This window comes from Temnothorax nylanderi, unplaced genomic scaffold, assembly GCF_030848795.1.
Source record: "Temnothorax nylanderi isolate EJ_2023f unplaced genomic scaffold, tnyl_v1.0 TNYL_tig0069_pilon, whole genome shotgun sequence".
Classification (NCBI taxonomy): Eukaryota; Metazoa; Arthropoda; class Insecta; order Hymenoptera; family Formicidae; genus Temnothorax; species Temnothorax nylanderi.
The window spans coordinates 922,825-943,187 of NW_027249131.1; the positions used below are offsets into that span (position 1 = coordinate 922,825).

At 42.1% G+C, this 20,363-nt stretch overlaps 1 protein-coding gene across 2 annotated transcripts in view; it reads right to left on the reverse strand.

Annotated features, from left to right (window-relative positions):
* Chat (Choline acetyltransferase) overlaps nt 1-19,006 on the reverse strand; it is a 42,227-nt gene extending 23,221 nt beyond the window's left edge. For both annotated transcript variants that reach the window (XM_071708573.1, XM_071708572.1), the window contains exon 1: nt 18,873-19,006. The gene's annotated coding sequence lies outside the window, so the exon portion shown is untranslated. The remainder of the gene's footprint in view (nt 1-18,872) is intronic.
* Nucleotides 19,007-20,363: the final 1,357 nt, after the last annotated feature.

A 20,363-nucleotide genomic window follows, 5' to 3' on the forward strand; every position in this document is an offset into this window, starting at 1 on the left:
ACTTTAATAAGCATTACAAAAAGAATCGATCTGTAGAAATGAGACGGCTTTTTGGGAAAACAATGCGGTAATTTACGTTTTTTCAGTAATTTATGAATTATTTTTAACGCTTAACTCGCGACATGCAGCAAAACACTGACTTAGAGGAAGTGCGAGTATTGTGAGATAGGGGGGCAATATGAACCATCACGATATCTAGCCTATTAAGGGCCGGTTGTTCCAACCTGTTGGTAAGCTAACTAATAGTTAAATCATATGTCTATCTTCGTTTAATATAAATAATAAACAGAGACATATATATGATTTAACTATTAGTTAGTTTACCAACAGGTTGGAACAATCGGCCCTAAGTGTGTGGACAGCAGTGGAATTACTAGCTGCTGGACCCTTAACTTAACGTACAAAGCGGCAATGTAGTACTAGGTGTCATAGAGTTAATACGTTAAATTGAATATTTGGTGTGTATCGTTTACTGCGTAAAGTTAGTTTATAAACTTTTAATTTGCAGTCAATCTACTTCACAGATTCTTAGTCGCTTTTTGCTGCATGTAAAACTAAGATGGAACTTTAGTATAGTCTATTTAACAAGTGTCATATGATGTACATTTCTATTGTGGACGACAAAAAGATAAAAATAGCGATATCAGATAATACAGGGTAGTTTGTATAACTCGTTACTTTTTATAAGTATTGCATTTTGTATTCTTTCTATTGTTTCTTTCTTTCAGGAGTAATATTATTATGATAAGTATACATTATAAGTATATATTATTATAAGTAAAAGTTTTTAATATGTTACATATATTTGTTTGACATTGTTACAAAAGCATAAAAATTAGAGTTTGTAATAAATTATAATATAATAAATATATAATATAATAATTATTATAGACTATTTGATCATTAATATGCATCAAAATACGAGATAAAATATTTTTTTGCAAGATCAATAAAGTGTTTACATTGTCCAACATAGTCCAAATTGCCCTTCAAAAATCTACTTTCGATAAATTTGTTATAAAATTAACTTTTATTGTTATAATTTAATTTAATTTTATAATATTAACTTTATATATTAACTTTTAATATATTATATTAAACTCACTATAAATAAACAAAATTTGTTAGGAACGCGTTGTAACGAACATTTGTTATATTTGCATTACAACTCAGCGAAAACAAAGTTCAGTTATCTTTAATACTTTTCAAGTTATCTTGGAAAAAGTTTAGGGTGGTCCATAATACCCGCACTTTCTCTATCCTTCTTTTTCCCATTAATCTCTAAGTCTAATATTTGATCTGATATCTTCTTTTTGACAAAGCCATTGGACGCTGTTGAAGGGCTCTTCTTCTTTAAATCAGCCGAATTGATGGTATGAGTAATTCCGACGTAGGTGACGAAATGCTACGAGGTGTAAAAATTCCGCAGCTACAAGCGGAAGGAAAATTAACCGCGAGCTGTACATGTACACTATGTGTACAGCGACGAAATGGGTATTTATCATCGCGATGATCTCTCGCGATGATGCTCATCGCGCGCGGCGCATCTCGCGAAATAAAATCCTCGGGATTGCGCAGGACTCCTACACGTCGGATACCGCGTGTCTGCGCTCATCGCGCGTAATGGCGCGATACGCGAGGGCTTAACGAGCAGCGCGGGCAGAATTACGAGAGGAGATCCACGTTCGTCGTTCCCGATGAGGAAACACCTGGCGCAATAACGTCTCAATGCATCATTTGATGGGTGATGTTTGCGTTTGTTCGCTCGTTGTTTATCGCGCCTACGCACGAGATCGCCGGAAGACCTCCAGCAGCAAATTCGCCTAATTTCACGCAGCAAAGGTTTCACTGGGAAAGTTTAATTCCGGAAATATGTTTTTTACGGTGAGAGAGCAAAGGGGTTCTTGCGAACTAACGGCGAGCGATATCTTAGACGCTTTAATTGCTGATGACGTCGGAAACGCGAGGAAGACGAGTTATTACTTTTTAATTATAGTTAATCCCTCCCTTCCTCTTCTCCTTATCGGTCCAACAACGTGAAAAAGAGTACAAATAGTGAAAAAATGATGAGAAGTTACATCAATCCTTGATTAAAGATAAACGATGTGAAATTTCACGGAGTAAATCTTAATGATGCCTTTTACTCCGCTTATCTTCAGCAAGACGTTAAATACACCTGTACTCTTACGCGCGCGAATAAACAGTATTACAGTATTAACATTATTAATTGTCGTCGACGGCGTCGTGGAGGGCGCACGCCGCATAATCGAATAATTCGTCGAGAATTTGGTTTCATCGCGGAGACGAGGGCGGTGTCGAGGAAGACGATTTGTTCCGCCGTAGCAAGAATGACGGATGATGGTGACGGGGCTAATTTCGCGGTCGTCCCGGTTACCGCGAACTTTCGTCCTTCGCCGTAATCGTTACGCGATTCTCATAAGGGTTGCCCTCCGCTCTTCGCGCTCCGCGCTCCGTCGTCTTATCGGCCTGATAGGTTCACCTTATCGAGAGACACGGTCGTGTCACGCGCAAAACGTGAGCAAAACTTAGGATCTGTCTACGTCCTCGTGCAATTACGTCGCGGCGCAATATAACAGTGTAATGCCGTGTAATAACCCTATCAGATAATAGCCCTCGTAATTATTATAGCAACGATCTCGCTTTTGTTGCGCTGTCGCGTAATCGAAAGGTGTTCCCGGCTTCTCGCGGAGGCGCGCGAAATTATAGGAATTAAACTGTCCGCTATTACGAAATACAAATCGGGAACCGCTGAAATAAGCTTGCGATTAATTCGCGCCGCGAATTATCGAGGGACCGCTGAAGCGAGTCTATCTATGCAACGCGCAATTCGCAATTTGTAATTAGTGTCATTTGGAAGAGGTAAAAATGTCCGTCGCGTAAGGTGAAGAGGCCCAAAAGGAATCAAAAAGTCGCGGAAACGGTTGCACCGTGTGACCGCCGGAGACATCAACCCCGCTCGGTTGAAGTTCGGCATTCGGGGAGGGTGTCGGGTTACGGAGATTTCAACAGGAGCTGAAACACAGGGCGAGCGAGCAAGCGGAGCGAGAGTTGCCACTGCCATCGGGCAGTGCCTGAATTCTCTCGTCGGCTCCTCGCCCTTTCCCCGCATCACTCTTTCTCTCTCACCGTCTCTTCTTCTCTCTCTGATCCCTTGGTCCGGTCTCTCCCCGTCTCTCCTTCTCGCTCCCTTTCGCTCGCGTCCTCCTACGCCGGGTCGGCGCAAACGCGGCGTTATCGACCACCCGTCGAGTGCGTGTCCGGCCGCGTCTCGCTTCCGTGCTCGCGTGCGGGCGCCGTCGTCGCCGTCGCACGCGTGCCCCACGTCCCACGTCCGTCGCCCGCGGATGTCGCGTAACGGAGTATACGCGTTTTATTTAAAATTAAAACCCGCAATCGCGCAGCGATCTATTTCGACCGCCGCCGCGCGCTCTTGAAATACTTCCGACGTTGTGTAACGCTTGTGTGGATAAATTATCTCGTGTACAGTGCAGTAGTATACACGCGACGCGATGCACGCACGAGGTGACGTTAATGAGCAAAACACACGTGTCCGAATGTTTTTAATTGCTTCTAGTTACTTCAATCATTGATCGTTGTTAAAACAACCGATATTCTGTTGCAATTATCGACAACGATTGGGGCAAATAGGTAGTTGATGTGCTTTACGCACGTGTTCACACGGATTGATTCACACATTTAACAAGCGAATGCTCTATACTCGTTCAAAGTAACGCCCGTGGACAAATAATTCTGATCTATTCGTGTACCTTCTCGGTCGTTCCAGCGCCGTTCTATGTCACCAAACTTGGCGAAATTTTGGCGAACCCCGAACATCAGCGGCTCCCTCGAGCGCTCCTACTACGACCGCTCGTATTTCAGACAACTCGCGCGGCGAGTGTACACGGTGTATCGAGTTTCCCCCGTTTAACGCGATACTTCATTAGCCACGGTGAAAACGCGCGACGGTCGGGTCATGAAGGGAAACTCTTACGCGCTCTCAAATCGATGGATACCTCTCGCTTCATCCCTTCGGTACGCTTCATCCCCGGTCGCGTCCGCAGGTAGGGAAGTTCCCCGAGGTACGCGCGCGATGAAATTAGAAAAACAAAGAAGAGACACGTCCCTTCGCATGACGCGATCGATCCCGAATGTAAAACGCGACACGTTAAAAGAGTGACGTGCCTGTCATATAGATATCGATATATTATTTAAACTCGATGTTAAACTCGCTGACTTTTATTTTCGACGTTTCGTTCGACGTGTGCGACACAAGTATAAGGTATCAGGACGAAGTAATGGTACGAATCGATGCCGCTCTATGCAGAAATGCATTTTTATAACGTCCTTAACGCCCCAGACTCGAGAGACTTATCTGCGCACATTTGGAGTGCGATCAATGTCATGAAAGGGGAATCGGGCGACTACGTTTATCGTTAAATATTATATCATGGCTCGTAATATCTCTGTTCATAAAGCTTTCAGAATTTCTCGAAACCGATATGCGCGGCAACTTTAGAAATAAACGGCATGTTTAGAAATGAACACCTGACCTGCAGGGAAAGGCCATCGCGCGCTTCGAGGAAAGCATTTCTCGTTGGGAGAGGCATTATGCAGCGAGGCCGGCGTAGAATTGCAACGACCGCGGATGCAATTTCGTCTCGTCGTCTCGGAATGTATTTTGCTCTACGCGCAATTCCCGCTTACGACTGTATACTCTGACCTGCTCGAAATGCTAATGCCCAACATCGTGTTACGATTACGTACCAACGCAACGTACCAATTACAAAATGTAATTGAAAATTGAAATATACTATCCGCGCATCCATCACGAGCGCATTTTACGAAGTGCTACAAAATGCACGTAGAATCGATTGCGCAAAAAACGGCGAGGTGAGACCGGATCGTTTCAGCGTGCACACACATACACGTCAATCCGGGTATTGTTAATGTTGCAACTCGGATAATATTAATATCGTTAGCCGTATGGAAGAGGCTGAAGCTCGCAATCGCACAGAGAAACCAATCCGGGGGCGATTTTGCGAGTTAATTACGGGTTGCATCCGCTCCGCCTGAGCGCGGTATTATTAATTCCAAATCGCTTGATTAGACATTAGGTTCGAGTCCCGCGATGTCGATTGTAATATGCGACCGCAATTGGAACGGAACAGTGAACAGTAAATTCGTTTAATTTTCGGTTAAATAAATCCCGCGTTGCAGTTCTGATATTGTAACAACAACGCCGGGATTTTGTTCAATTTTCCATTAGCACATTTTGACAACAAATATGGGAGTGCGCCTCAAAACAACCTCTTTTCTGCCCAGTTAAAACACAAAATTGGTATACAAGCAAACTTAATTATGCCAGTTTACTCAGCTTAATTAACTTGACATATTTTCGTAGCGTTATGTAGTTAATTGTCGAGTATACAATGCCGCGGACGAAACTGGCTTGCAAAAGATCCGCGATGCGTTTATAGACCTCCCGAAGCAATCTGGGAAAATTTTAAAGTATTATTGTATATAATAAGTAGATTTAAAATAAGAGAGAGAGAGAGAGAGAGAGAGAGAGAGAGAGAGAGAGAGAGAGAGAGAGAGAGAGAGAGAGAGAGAGAGAGAGAGAGAGGAGAGAGAGAGAGAGAGAGAGAGAGAGAGAGAGAGAGAGAGAGAGAGAGAGAGAGAGAGAGAGAGAGAGAGAGAGAGAGTACCGAAACGAATTAATATAGATGATCGTGATGATAATATGCGGCGAGCGTTTTGCAAAACGTGCGCCAGTCTCCGGGATAAACATCGCCGTGCATGCGCCTTGTCTAATGGATTAATGTAGCGAGTAATGAGCTCAGGGCTCTTATTTTCCTATTAGCTCTTTGTTGCGCTCGCAGATCGCAACAAAGTGTATACGTATATAGCGCGTGCATATAACACACTCCGACATGCGAACGCACTCCGCGCGAGCTATCGTGGACGCGAAAGTGTTAATTATGTGGGAATCATGTGCGTTTTGTCGCGATGAAAATACCGGCGATTACGGTTAGTTCCGATTCTTTGTTCGCCATGAGATAATCGGATGAGGAACTCCGCTGAGTAATTGCCTATCATTTATATCGGGAATGTAATCTCATTTTCTTCGCCATTTTAATGGAAAGGTACTTAAACTTTCATTATCGTAAAGATCCCATCTATCAAATCGCTTGCATAACTTTCGATAATTACTCGTCTCGAAGAATTTAGAGGAAAAGCAATTGATGATTTTCAAGTAAAATTATTTTCATTGATATTCTACACAGAAAAAAAAGAAGTGTTAAATCAAGACTTATATACATATTTGTATATAAGCAAGAATCTTTAATCGTCTTATAAGAATTTCAACTTTTTTTCTTGATTAAACTATATAAATAAATACCTTTATTTAAACAAGTTTTCTTCGTTTAACGCAATTTATATCTAATTTCATGATTATAGATTCTTGCTTATATACAAGTATATAAGTCTTGATTTAACACTTCTGTTTTTCCTGTGTATAATTAGATAAATTTTTCAAGTCTTTGCAGAAAGGAATTTCGCCTATATACGACGTAAATAACCTTTTTAACAAACTGAATAATTTTTCTGCGAGTGTAAATAAATTTTTGACAATCCTATTTGTCCTGAATTATTAAGAATATCGAACAGAAAATTCTCTTTCCCCAGCTTGCGTAGCTCACAGCGATTCATCATGGAAGATTCATGGGCATCCTTCGCAGTCGGAAGCCGGGATCGATCCTGGCCGTAGGAATAGGAAGCCGGATTGCGGAGACCTCGATGAGGAGACTTCGACGGCGTGCACGGGGATCCGTTGATCCGCGAGGAAAACGAGATCAGGAAGTTCCTCGCGACCGCGAGGATTAACTAAGCGTATGTTCTCAATCTCGGGGCGAGTCCCCGCGCGGCCTTGAAAAATCTCGAATTAATTTCTTTTTCCCTCCCATCCCGTCCCTCCTTCTCTGCCATGTCTGCGTTTCTTTCCACGGTAGAGGAAGAAGGAAAGGTGCACGCACGAGGGGGAAACCCCTCGCAGGGTGTAGTTGGGCTTTTAGTTAGGCGCTTTGCGGATTCGGGGAGACTTTCCCATTCGCAGAATCCGTAAGCTCGGTAAGGACGGTAAGTTTCGCCGTCGCTCGAACTTTGCGAGTCTTCCCTTAATAGCTTTTTTATTCGACGTATTATGATTTTTACGATTAATAATCTTACGATGAAGATCATTGTTCATATTAAATTATTGACAGATATTGAGAAAATTCAACACGTTTTGAGTCAGAGAGTCTTTGGAACTTTTCAGGCTGTCTTCTATTATCTTCCTATTTTCCATTTTGTCTCGTATAGAGATGCATCAATTTTTGTTACTGCCCAGGCGATCCCACAGGAACGTCACTCGGAAATGTATGCTGCAAGCTGTAGAGGTATCATTCTGAGAGAACACGATGTAAGAATCATACGTCAGCATCAGCATAAATGAAGAGCGAAGGGAAACTCCTTCAATGTTGGTCGATTCGATTCCAGCTTTTGTTTGCTTGAGTAACACGAGACGGGCTTCAGAGAGATACCCGCTACGAAGACCCGGGGAATGTAATTCGCGACGTATTGCACATCTGCAGCGTGTTATCTCTGGAGATCGTGATGCTGCGGCTCGGTTTCGATCCGAAACCACGCCGGTACACGGCGGAGATAAAGGCGGTCCGGCTTGCTCGCGCCAGCCAGGTCGGTCGATGCGAATCGATCCGGCTCTTTAAGCGGGTCGTAACCTCTAGCAAGTCCGGCCTTTGGGACGAGGTCGCGGTGACCCAAATTAGGAGCCTTACCTCGCCTTACCTGCGTGCGCTATGGCCGCCTTCGGCTGTGCCTCTCCTGCCTGCAATCGTTACCCCGGATTCTGCGCACTCTCATCGTCACCATCGAGGATACCTCTCTGTGCGAGAAGCCCGAGCCTGCACCTCGCGCGCATCACCACGTCGAATACTCCTCGTTCGGGGTCAATCCCTCGTTCCTTCACCTCCCAATGGACGATAACACGCATCTTTGTACGTTTCGGTCGTTCGGCGAAATAATGGCTCGGTAATAATGGCTCAAGTTTCGCCTGTGTTATCAGACGGGAGAACTTCGGACTTGAAGAGTGACTTTCTGAATACGCGCGCGCGTTACATAGATAACCATTTCTCCTCTTGACAGACATCAATAGAGCTTATGTTATTGCTGAATGTTACAAATATAATTTAATAATCTAAGTAACCCTAACAGCAATAATATCCTGTATATCTATAGAATATACTAAGGATGTACTTAATATACTGAGAACATCCTTATAATATTTTATATTTTACGATATCCTCTGAACATTCTCAGAATATACATTTGTTGTTAGAAAAATAATACTTTAACGTATCCAAAAAATTTTTTTTCTCCATACTCGGTATCAATTATTGTATGAAATTATTCATATCTGTAGATAATGTGCAAAATTCTGGATTTCTTCTTCTCTGCAGAAGACTACTCGTGCAAAATAAAATTCTTTACATTCTCCTTTTTTTCCGTCGTCGAAAATTAAACTCGACAAATATGTCGTTGCCATGTTCTAATAATGTCGCAACTTAGCGCAACTCCGACGTTTCTTCCGGCGTGCTCGCGAGAGCCGTCGTTTTATCCAAACCGTGACGAAGTCACGCTGCGTGAAAGTAAACGACGACCGCGGCTCTTTTCTGAATCCTAACGAGTTGCGTTACGCGAGTCTGAATTTTCCCAAAGGCGTTCATCGGCGTATTTAATTACCATCCGCCACACGGAGAGATTTCGAAAGTAGACCGCCGCCGCCGCGGCGCAACGCTGCGGAAGGATGTTGCTACGTGCGAACGAATTAAAACAACGCCGGCCTGCAAACTCTCCGTTCCGCGCGCGCGTTACGATACACACGAGAGTTCTTCCTTTCTCCGGCTAAGGGCAGGAGGCTTGCGCGTGCACGGTGGCTCGCAAAGGTTTGTGGACCGCCGGAAGCAACCTGCGATCGATCCACCTGGCCTGCCCTGCCGCCGTCGTCCCTTCCTGCATGTACACGCTCGAACTCGGGAACGATTTCCCCGACTGCGCTCGCACAACACAAGTCTGTCCCTCGAATCCGCGTCGCGTGACAACGCCAGAGTTTTAAATTGAGACTTTAGATCGTAATTTCTTAAAATTCGAGCCATCGAGCGGCAATAACGCTGTAAATCAACAACAATAAGTAAATTGCACAATTTTCATGAAAACATCCCTCGTAGCTCCTATAACTGTGTTTTGTGCAGTATTAATTAATAGTTCAGTTATCATACGAGTAATCAATTTATCACGTGACTCATTTGCTAAGCTGTTCTAAAATAGTTTTTATTATCGTCGTAAATAATGTCATCTTTTAGAATTATAAATTCTTCGTTTAAACCGGTATTGTCTTATTCCTCTTCTTGGCTCATAATACCATTTGGGTGACGTGGCAAAGGCAGCCAATCTCGTAAGCCAAGCCGCTCGTCAAGCCATTTCGAAAATTTCATTTCGGTCTTGTTCCTGGCCCATGTCGAGAGCATTTGATACGCACGCCGAGGACCCTTCTTCAAGGACGAAAAAGGGGCTGTCGAGACGGGATAGAATTAAAGGTTAATCCCACGGGGTATATCTACTCGATGAGGTAGAGAGAGAGAGAGAGAGAGAGAGAGAGAAAAACAGAGAGAGAACAAGAAAAAGAGAGGAAGAGACGGATTTCTCTCCTCCTTCGTGTTCGTCTTCTTCTCTCGGAGAGGAGGGTTTTGTTTCTCGTTGGAAGATACCATAAATATTTGCGCTCTTAAGTGCTCCTGGAATATAAGAGGAGGCGTCGCGCTAAGAAGATCCCGGATCTCTCGCACAGGCTGCTCTTTTGAGTGAAGAACGATTTTCCTTGACTTAATCAGCTTCTCCGGAAACTGCGTTAGAGACTGTCGTTGAAGTATCCTCCAAGAGGTTTTACGTGTGCAACTAAATTTGCACTCAGCTCAATGCTCATCCATGTCAGTTTTCGCAAAACTGGTTTGCAAAGCGAGAAATATTACATGCGATTCGTACCCACTTCCTTCTAGTTTAAATCGTCGAAATTTTACGTACTTGGTCCATCGATTCGTTCCGATCACACATTCTTGATTAACTATTAACTCTTAATTCGCACTTCCAAATTGTGAAATTTATAAAGCCTGCATTCTTTATCTGTTAAGATTTCGCAAAACTGGTTTGCATTGAAAGCGAGAAATATTACATGCAATTCATACACATTCTTTTTAATCGTTGAAATTTTACGTACTTGGTCTAGCGATTAGTTTTAATCTCATATTCTTGGTTAACTGTTAACTCTTTTAACTCTTAATTCATTTCTAAATCGTTAAATTTATAAAGCCTGCATTCTTCATCTGTTAAGATTCCAAACTGTGAGATTCTTGATTACATAAATTTTTAAATTGTTAATGTATATACAAAAAACACACCTTTTTTATATACACACATAAATTTATGAAATAACCATCCGAATCTCTGCGAAATCACCGCTTTGCGGTATTTCTTGTCGAATTAGAGTTGCGGATATTTCGGGATCATTGAGTCATTCACCTCTGTCTATCGTGCATCGTGAATCTCCCGCGTGATATTGGCTTTGTGCATCCCTTATTCGCGCGGGAACGATTTATCCACCGCGCATCAGACATATCGGTGATATGCCAATTTCGCGAATGGCCCTCGTTTTGTTCCCATCGGTCGTTCGTGTCTCCTGGGCTTGTTTTCATTTCGCTCTTTTATTTCCCGAGAATGGAAGAAGAAAAGAGTAGAATAAAACTATAAAGACTCCGTTGTACAGGGTGTCTCATCGAGCACCGAGCATGCTTTCGCGACTGATTTTTAAACAAAACAAAATTTAAAAAAAAACATTCTGCGATTTTAAGTTGAATTAGAACGAACAGACGTGGAGGAACACATCCGTGAAGCGCGGTTAACGAGCAGCAGTAAAAGGCGAGGCGAATAGGACAAACCGCGAGAGCGAAAACATCGGATAGGGGTTGCCGCCCTTCGGATAGGCCGTTCGCTGTCGTATCGCCGTAGTGTATCCCGCAGACAATCCGTAAGGGCTTAGCACTGTTTCAACAAGGGATTACCGGCGCGTCCCCAAGCCGAGCGATACGCGATACAGCCCCGTAGCGGACCTGCGTGTCGGGGACAAACATTTAAATTGCCAAGATTACGTCAAGTGGCTAGCAAGTGACACCGTCCAAGAGATGTGCGATTGTTTGCGAAAACGGGTCATCCATGTCGATCATCTCTTTCGTATTTTAGGTTCCATTAAATACAATATACGATTTATTTACATTGAATCAAATTAATTTAATTTATTCAATTTTACTTTTTGCTTCCTTATAGAGGAGCTTTGTTTTTATAATAAATATTTTCTTTTTTTTCAGTTTTCTATGCCAATGTGTTTAGAATGTTCTAAAACGTCGAAAAATCACCTTTTTTTTTAAATGTCCCGTATGTGTGTATGTTGTGTGTGTGTGTATGTATTCAAAAGTCTCTATAACTCAAAAACTGCTTGAGCTACAGCGTTGCATTCTGACATACAAGTAAAGTAGTACAACACTTTTATTTACTGTCATTTTTATAAAAATTTATACAGTGTTTTAGATTTTAGTCTTAATTTTTCAAAAAATGTGTGTCTTCTAGAGGGAGCTTTATAAGCGAAAAAATGACAAGGAAACAATGTGCAAGTTTCTAATTTGCACACTCTTTTTTTAACTTCTTTTCGAGTTCTTGCACTGATCTCTTTGTAACAAAGGACGCTTATCTGGGATATTTTATAATAGATACTTCGACTATTCTTTTTTCTTCGGGGATTTTCTTGACAATAAATTGAAGATATTTTCTAAAAATACAATCTTAATTAATCACTGCTTGTTAATTAGCATTACAATTTTTGACAAATTATTGGCAATTAGCTTTCAATTTAAGTAGGATAATATTATATCTGATGACACGAGATAATAATATATCTGACGGCACGAGAACCACAAGAGAGGCACGGTCTCTTACCGCGGGTCGCATCTTCGCATCTTAAAGCGTGACGCATGTATGTGTTTATCTTCGAACGTGTCAAGCCAGCAGCTATTTATGAAGTCGCAATGCCGTGCATATTACCGTCTGGCATATACGGGATGTATCGAAAGTTGCGTACTTTCACTTAATTACAAGCTGCTTGACGAATTTTCGTGGAACTTACCTGCTAAATAGTCCCGTAAGACATCGTTGTGTGACTTTTGGCGTAAAAGTTTCAATATCAAGTATTTTGGAAACTAAGAACCCGCGATAATAATACTGTTAATAAAAATCCATTTGAGATTAGTTATAGACAATTAAGGTTTTCATCTATTTATGTCTTTGAAGCTTAATTGGGTCGACGTGAATCACCTTATCAAATTCAATCGATAATTTAATTGTATAGCGCTGAGAAAAAGTGCCGTAATTCTCTAACACCTTGTACATTTATTTGCCGCGGTTTACAGCGCAAGATTGCATGTCAGTAATCACCTCGAGCTCAACCTCGAGCATCGTCGATACTCGAGTGTGGCTCGAAAGCGTGAAAACGTCTTTAATCCTTTCGAGCTCTCCGATAACGTGGGACATAAGCAGTAATTTTGTTTTCTCATTCACTTTTACACTCACGCCTTTAAATCGACGTTTGTTGCAAATAAGGTACTTCGGCGTGATAGCGTTAATGGGATAACTATGATGAGATTTTCTGCTGATTAATAGTTATAACTTTTTTTTATAAATTTGACTGCTAAATAAATATTTGTAATTTTTACTGACTTTATGTATCTGATATCTAATATCTAATGATTAATTAACGAATCTAATCTAAAGCAGTATACACCTAATTGAGATCAAAGCTCTTGTCTTCGGAGACAAGAAGACAAGAGCGTCCGCGTAAAAGAAAAAATCGTACAAATAGCTGCCATAAAGGTACACGAGATACGGGAAAAAAGGTACATACATCCCGGCGCGGTGGTATATCGATTTAGTCGAGACTTCAACTTTATCGCCTGCCGCACCGAAAGATTCTCGAAGCGAGACCTGAAATAGAAAAAAAAGGGAAAGCGAAACGCGGAGGAAGGAAGGAAGGAAGGAAGGAAGCGCAACTAGGATCCTTTGTATCGCCTCTCGCGTGTCGACGAGAAATATTTTCTTTTTACGCGAGGCGAGTCCCTTCTTCTGGCGCTCGGTGAATCGCGCGGAGTAAAACGGGGTTCACCCTCGTTCACCACCGCGTTTTCTCTCCTGTCCGCAGGGATTCATAAGAAAAGTTACGTTCCACGGGACGGGGACATCCCTCTTTCGAAAAAGCGCCAGCTCGGTTTAGCTTTCGATCCACTCGTTACGGTAAACGCTCGGCTTCGTGGGATCAGCTGGTTTCCTCCTTTCGCGTGCGTTTTCCCTCGGAAAAGTTTCCTTTCTTCTTGGCTGTTCAGTTTGACAGCAATTCTGCCGTTCTTATCCGCGGAAAGCGGATGTAACAAATACTCGCGTGGACTTCGTCGAATCAGTAGTTCACTCTAAACTATTGAGAGAAGTTTCACCGTTGAGTTTTAATGTGAATTAAGTGATCACACATTATCATTTCACTTACGAAATCTTAAATAAACGATGCATTTATAAAATTAAAAAGTGAACGATTTAAACAGACTAAGGCACTTTATAATTCTTTTCTAAAATATTTAAGAATCGTTTAATGGCATTTACGAGCGCAGTGGGCAACTTATATTTTCAATTCCGGATTTATTATTTAACGTTTTAAGAAGTTCTTTGCGAAAGCACCACATGCATCTTTAAGACGGTGTATAAAACATTTTTGTGTTGCACGGCAGTAAAATAAATTTGAAAAAGATTTTCCTTGTCTATGTACTTTCTTACTTTTAGTCCTTGATTTATTCTGCAAATATCGTGTCGTTAAATTATCTCTTGGCTCGCTCGGATATCTTTCTCTGCAACAATTTTGCGAGCTGTAGGAATGAAATTATATTTCTCCCAAGTTTCGGATGCTCGCGAGCATCAGGCACGACCGTCCGCGCAAGTGAGAGCTTACGGCCATAAAAGTTTATTGCTTCTCCTTTCCGTACTTCACTCCTTTCCCAGCTTCTCGCGGGGGATGAGACTTTGTCGGTTCCCCGCAGAGGAAGATCCCTCCTGAGTCCCGACACGCGGCCATTTGCACGTGCTCGCGATATTTCTGAAACGGTATCCACCTGCTTCCATCCTATCTGCTTATTCCTCCCTCTCGTACGCGGGGAGGATACATCTACTTTAATCCTTTTTGCGGCGGGCGACGGCGTTATACTTTCACACGCACTTAAATATGTACGTATATATCTGATTATATTTGATGCAAATATTGCCAAGATATAATAATTACAAATAATTTAAATAAAAGGATAAACATTTTTTCGCTAAAAATTGTTTTTTTTATCTTAGGATAACGTTTTTAAACCTAATTTTGTCGAAGTAATTTGTGCTGCGTTTGTCAAACTGTTTCATTTTTATTATATTATTTCTAATGGTAGATCTTTGGTTAATCTGCAGCAGATTTCTTTTTAATGAAAAAAAATACCAAATTTTATTTTTTCCTCGGCAAGCGAATTTCTGCCTTTAGAGGTAGAAATGAAATGACGCGTCGTAACGAAATTACATATTTTTATCGTGATAACACGCAAATTCGTTGTACAAATTTTTAAATTTGTGGCTTAATATGTCATTTATTTTTAAAAAGGAAGTCTATTCAAAAGATAATTGCGAGATACCATTATCTTGCTTTGCGAGAGAATTTTAGTTGAAACGAGATGCAAAATTAGTTTCCGGGAGATCTCTGCAAATTCACGGGCGACTCATTCCGGTAGTCACGAGGCGTTTTAATCGCATCGTCCTCGTCGAGAGTCGTCGCGTCAGTTGTGAACTGTGTACGAGGAGAATGCGAGAAAGGTCGAGCGTGACGAAGGGACGGGGGGAGGGGAACGGGGGATTAATCCCGGGCGTTTGTAATTCGAATTGAATTTATCACCGCGGAAACTATGAGGCAACGAACGGACAGACGGACCGAGTGACGAACGAACGAACGAACGAACGAACGAATGAAGGGGGGTCGGCAGGCCCGGGCTTGCGGATGAATAATGGAGGCCCCAATGAGATTTTCCAGTTCGCCGCGGGGCACCGTAATATTAGCTTACCGTCGCCATCGCGACTCGCCCGCGACTGTGCCCGAAACGACCATGAAGCGCACAACCCGACCCGAGGTTTTAGGCTCGGCCACCCCTGTGTGCTCTACGACGCCTTCATACCTTTCTCACCCCCGCCAAGTCGACGGCTATCAAACGGAGAACAAACGCGGAAAAGAATATCAGAGTTAAAGAGAAGATGCCGCGGAGATGAAGGGGATGAAGATTTACGCCTAGGTGAATTAATCAATGCCGCAACCTCTTATAGTCAAAGACACGTCTAACAACGTGGACTCACAATAGAAGTTTTTTTCTTGTAACGTAAATCTCAGTATATGTAGAACCAACCTGATATTCAATCAAATTAAATTAAGGAAAAACACCGTTAATATGGTCAAGACTGGCTCTTGGTTGCCTAATAATATTATTAGAGTGAATTTTATGCAATTCTTCGCCTTATTGTTAGCTAATCACGCTATTTTCAGACTTAAAACGTATAGTCTCAGCCTAATATTATTTCCGGAAAGACCGAACAATTTCGTCGACGAGTCTCTCGATTGACCGGCGCTCGCTTTTGCAAGACGGCGCGTCATGCCATCTCGAAACGCGTAACCGGATAATGCGGCCAGGCATTCCCATCGATCAGATGAATGGAGAGATAGCGTGAAAGGGAAAGCAAGATCGAAGGAGCGGCGGCAATTCGTGCGACAGTCGCCGCTGGCGAGAAAATTGCTTTCAGTCTGGCTTTTCGCGACACTTCGTTCGGAACGAGGGTGGAGGAGGGCGCGGCGGCAGGAGTGCGAGAGATCGACCCTTAAAGAAACGAGAAACGAAAATGTATTTCCGGATGTATGCTGGCAAATCGAAAACCCGGATCGGCGATTGTGCGAGCCGAGCCTCGAGCTCGGCCTGCTGCTCCCGCCTCGATGCTGAATGGGCCGTTCGGCTAAATTAGAAAAATTACATGGGAGAGAAAGAGCAGAGAGAAGGACGGAGTTGCTCTCGGAGTGGCAAGAAATAAGATGGTTCTGCGGAAGACCGCGGAAAGGGGGTGAAGAGAGGGAGGCATTATCGCGCAGCGCGATAAATGTATTCCTCGGAGATAAAATTGCGGTGAATTAATCTACCTTGTAACGGATATATTAAAACGTTCCAGAAAATATATATGAGATGCGATAAAAAGATATCTGTTAAAAATATCGCTTTAGAAAGATATTTTCCGATAGGAGCAGATATTATATTTTGTTATTATTTTCGGAATAATAATAAAACGTTCAATTACGTTTAATATACTTTATGCTGAAAATATACAAGTGACAAACAAATATCTTATACAAGATAAATTTTACAAAGCAATGGAAGTTTTGCAGAAATAGAAACGTCCGGGGATTCAATTTCTTAAAATACTCAAATAAAATGTATTAGTCTAGATATACTTGTAATCGTCCCTCTGTTGTATGGTTGTCACGTTTCGTTCCAGCACGGAAATTTTACAAAACCTACGTAATCCTTTGTACCTTCGCGTGCGGAGGTATTTTATACCGAGCGTAAACTTTTGCTGAAAAATGCAAAAATAAACACATTTGTGCCCGCTATCCGGAGTCGAGTAAAGCGTAACGTTGTCCGTAAATATTTGATCGTCGCAATTCGTCTCTTCTCGACAGCTATGTATAGAATGTATATCCGTGACGCGCTTCTCTTGCCCTCTAATGTAAAGTTATTTTATACTGAAAATAAAATGCCGCGCGCGTTGTGCACGGCTTCCGTATATGCGTTTATCTATAACGAATGTCATTATCGTGTTTTTGACGCACGCTGATGACAAATACTCCCGGAAATACGAAAACAAACGCATTTTGAACCCGAATTCGAGTGAAGCGTGAAACGTTATTTGAATATTTCGACTGACGCGGTTATCAGTGTTAATAATGGTTCCTCTTTGCCCGGCAATCTCTTACAACGCGACTCCGCGTGTGTCACCCTTCCCGTCCTCATTCCTCTGACAATATTTGCATTGTTCCGGTACAGTCCGGGCGACCCTTACGTCCATCCCCTTTCACCGGTGCGTTGCAAGAGAGGAGTAATGCGCGGGGAGGAGGGAGGCGCCGGGGCCCTCGCGTAAATCCATTTATTTATTTATTTATGTGCCACGGGGGGGCTCGGGCCGACGAGGGGGTGCGAGGCGCGGCTTATAGCCGGCGCATGCATCGAACCGGGAATCCCACGGGAGCGACCGTACGGGATGAGGGAGACGGCAAAAGTCACGGGGATACTCGCGCGCGGATACTCGATCTCCGTCTACGGACCTTTCCAGAAGCTCGCTCGGAATATACGGGGTGTTTACTTATTCGCACGTTTAATATGTAGAATATTTCCTGTCCAAGAATGAGAACCTCTCTAGTATCAGAATTTAAATAAGATATTGTCACAATTGGACATAGAAATCTATACATTCAATTTTATTCCCTATTGCGTTCTTTTATTGTATATACGTTATTTTAAATAAAATTATGTAAACAAATTAATACGTGTAAAAGTTTCTATCTCGATAATTTGTTTCTTACTCTTCCTAATTTTTAAATAAAATAGAATTTGTGCAAAAAGAATGTATCCCTATATCTGTACGTGTGTAAGAGGCCACTTAGATTTAATTCGAAGTTTTAGAATTTGTTAAACAAAGTTTGTAAAAAGAATCTGCTTCTATATTTAATTTTTTAAGACTTAATATAAATACTATTTAAATAAAATAATTTGTTTAAAGAAAGTTTTAATTAGTAGAGAATAAAATGTCGATAACTTTTTAGTTTCGAAAAATTAGAAAACAAAGAATTCCGGCAAATCTAAAATTTTCCACTTCTTTTAATTGCTAATAATTATATTAACGCTACATCTTGAAATTATATCTTTGAAACATTTTCTTCAAAGTCTTAAAGCGTTACTTAAGTTTTCATCTTTCAAAGTCTCGTTTAGATTTTCAAACTTTTTCGTTTTTCCTATATGAGCATCAGGGCCGATCTCATTTTCGCAGATATTACGATCGATCAAACGATAGGCGACCACCCTGTGTAGAAGCAAATTCTCCCGAGGCATCGCGGCTTGAAACGAAAATGGTGTTGTGCCACTTAGACGCGGAGAGGATCTCTCTCTCTTTCTCTCTCTCCCGCTCGATCCCCATGACCGTGACACACCGCGGTTTTCTTTTTTTTTTCGTCTTCCTTTTCGCGACAGACCCTTATTTTAAAGCGACGGCCGTATTACGGATTACGCCGTCTGACTCGGCTTTCCGGCAGAGTCGATGTCTTTTCAGCGATGTTACGGAATAGAGAAGTAGACAAGATCTTGGTACGTTGACGGCTTACAAAGAAAGTTCCGTAATACGTAAATCCGAGAAAAGCATCGTGACTCGGAACAGTACAATCTTAAACGCAATTTTCCCCTGAATCAATATCTTCAATCCAACGCATGAAGACATAGTTCTATTTATTCTTAAAGTTACGCATTAAACTTACGTATAAAATTTCATGAAAATGCGATTATCGTCCTTGGATTGATGTTTGTGTGAGATATATGATTACTCACCCAGTTGGTCACTTTCTGTCTACGTTCCAGGAGACGTTGCTGGAGTTTCGGTCCAGGACCCGAGAGGAAGGCTCGTACCAGGCTTCGAGTCTTTTCCAGGTGGCTCGGCGTGATGGTTTCGACCTGCGCCAAGTATTTCTGCAAGGTCGTCTCGAGGTCCGGAACCGGAAGACTCGGTAGAGCCTCCTCCTTCTGCAAATCGAACGGAAATAGGCGATTACTACGAGCGATAAGAAAGAAGATTGAAATAAATTACGTTCAATGCGCGATGAGCAACGAGAGACAGACATAGACATTAGGTGCTCAAATTAAGCCATGTATGCATATGTATATTTGTCGAGAAAAAAAAAATATATTTTTGAAATTTGTATACATATATATATAATAATTGTATATATATTTGTATCTATACATAATAATATCTTGTTCTGTTATTGTAATTGATTAGTGTAATCCATACTTTTAATACAAATAAAGAAAGAAGAAGATAGAGAAAGAGTAAAGCTATTAATTTACGTTTAATGGGAAGCAAAGCATTTTTGAGAGAGCAGTCTCTCTCTCTCTCCATTTTAGAGTTCAAGACATGTATTACAAACTTTTGATTACTATTGCATAACGCGACGTCCGATAGTCAGAATCCGGAGACGAGTAGGCGACGTGGAAAACGATGACATAGGGCGGCCGGAAATTGGCAGACGGAAAGGGTCACGGACAGGGCAAGCGTGTCCTGTGCCCTACGCCGGCGCCGCGTCGCGCCGCGCCGCGCCGGCCGTGTATTCGTTGCCCTTTGCGCGGGGCCACGGCGATTGTAAAATAAAGAATCAATCGAGAAACGAAGCGTGCCTCTGGTGGAGTAAGGGCCCTTAAGGCTAGCACGGTTGGTTGAGCGGAATCCCCTTTTGCAGGCCTAACAAGACCAACTTTGCGATCCGAACACCCTCGTCCTTCAGCTTGAGTGTTTCCGGCGAGCTCGTGCGAGAGCAAAAGAGAGAAGAGAGAAGAACGAGACGAAAGAGAGAAAAGGAGAGGACTCACTGTCACCCTGTGATAGACTTTATTCCCTTTTTAGTAGATTCGCGTGTTTTGTAGACTCATTAGCCCTTAGGCCGGCCATTTTGTCATAGACGCTCCTTCGAGTATTTTATAATACACTTTAATTTAGTACGTTAAAATAAAGAAATTCTCGACACAATATACTGCGATAAATAACATTTTTATAAAAATAAGAGACTAGTAAATTGTCGCGCAGTCACCTCTCTTTCAGTCTTATCGGAAGAAATAAATTTTATTTGTTAAAACAATCGATGCTCCATCTAATTCTGAAGAAAAACCACGCGAGTGGAAGTCATGGAAAATTTAAGAACTTTGTACATAGAGATGCGCAGGATTCGTTTGAATTTTGCAAAGTATCAGTTTATGCTGCCTTCGACTCCTTCAATATTCTACCGATCCCCAAGTTTCCTTTAGGAGAGAAACTTTCCCATCGTATTA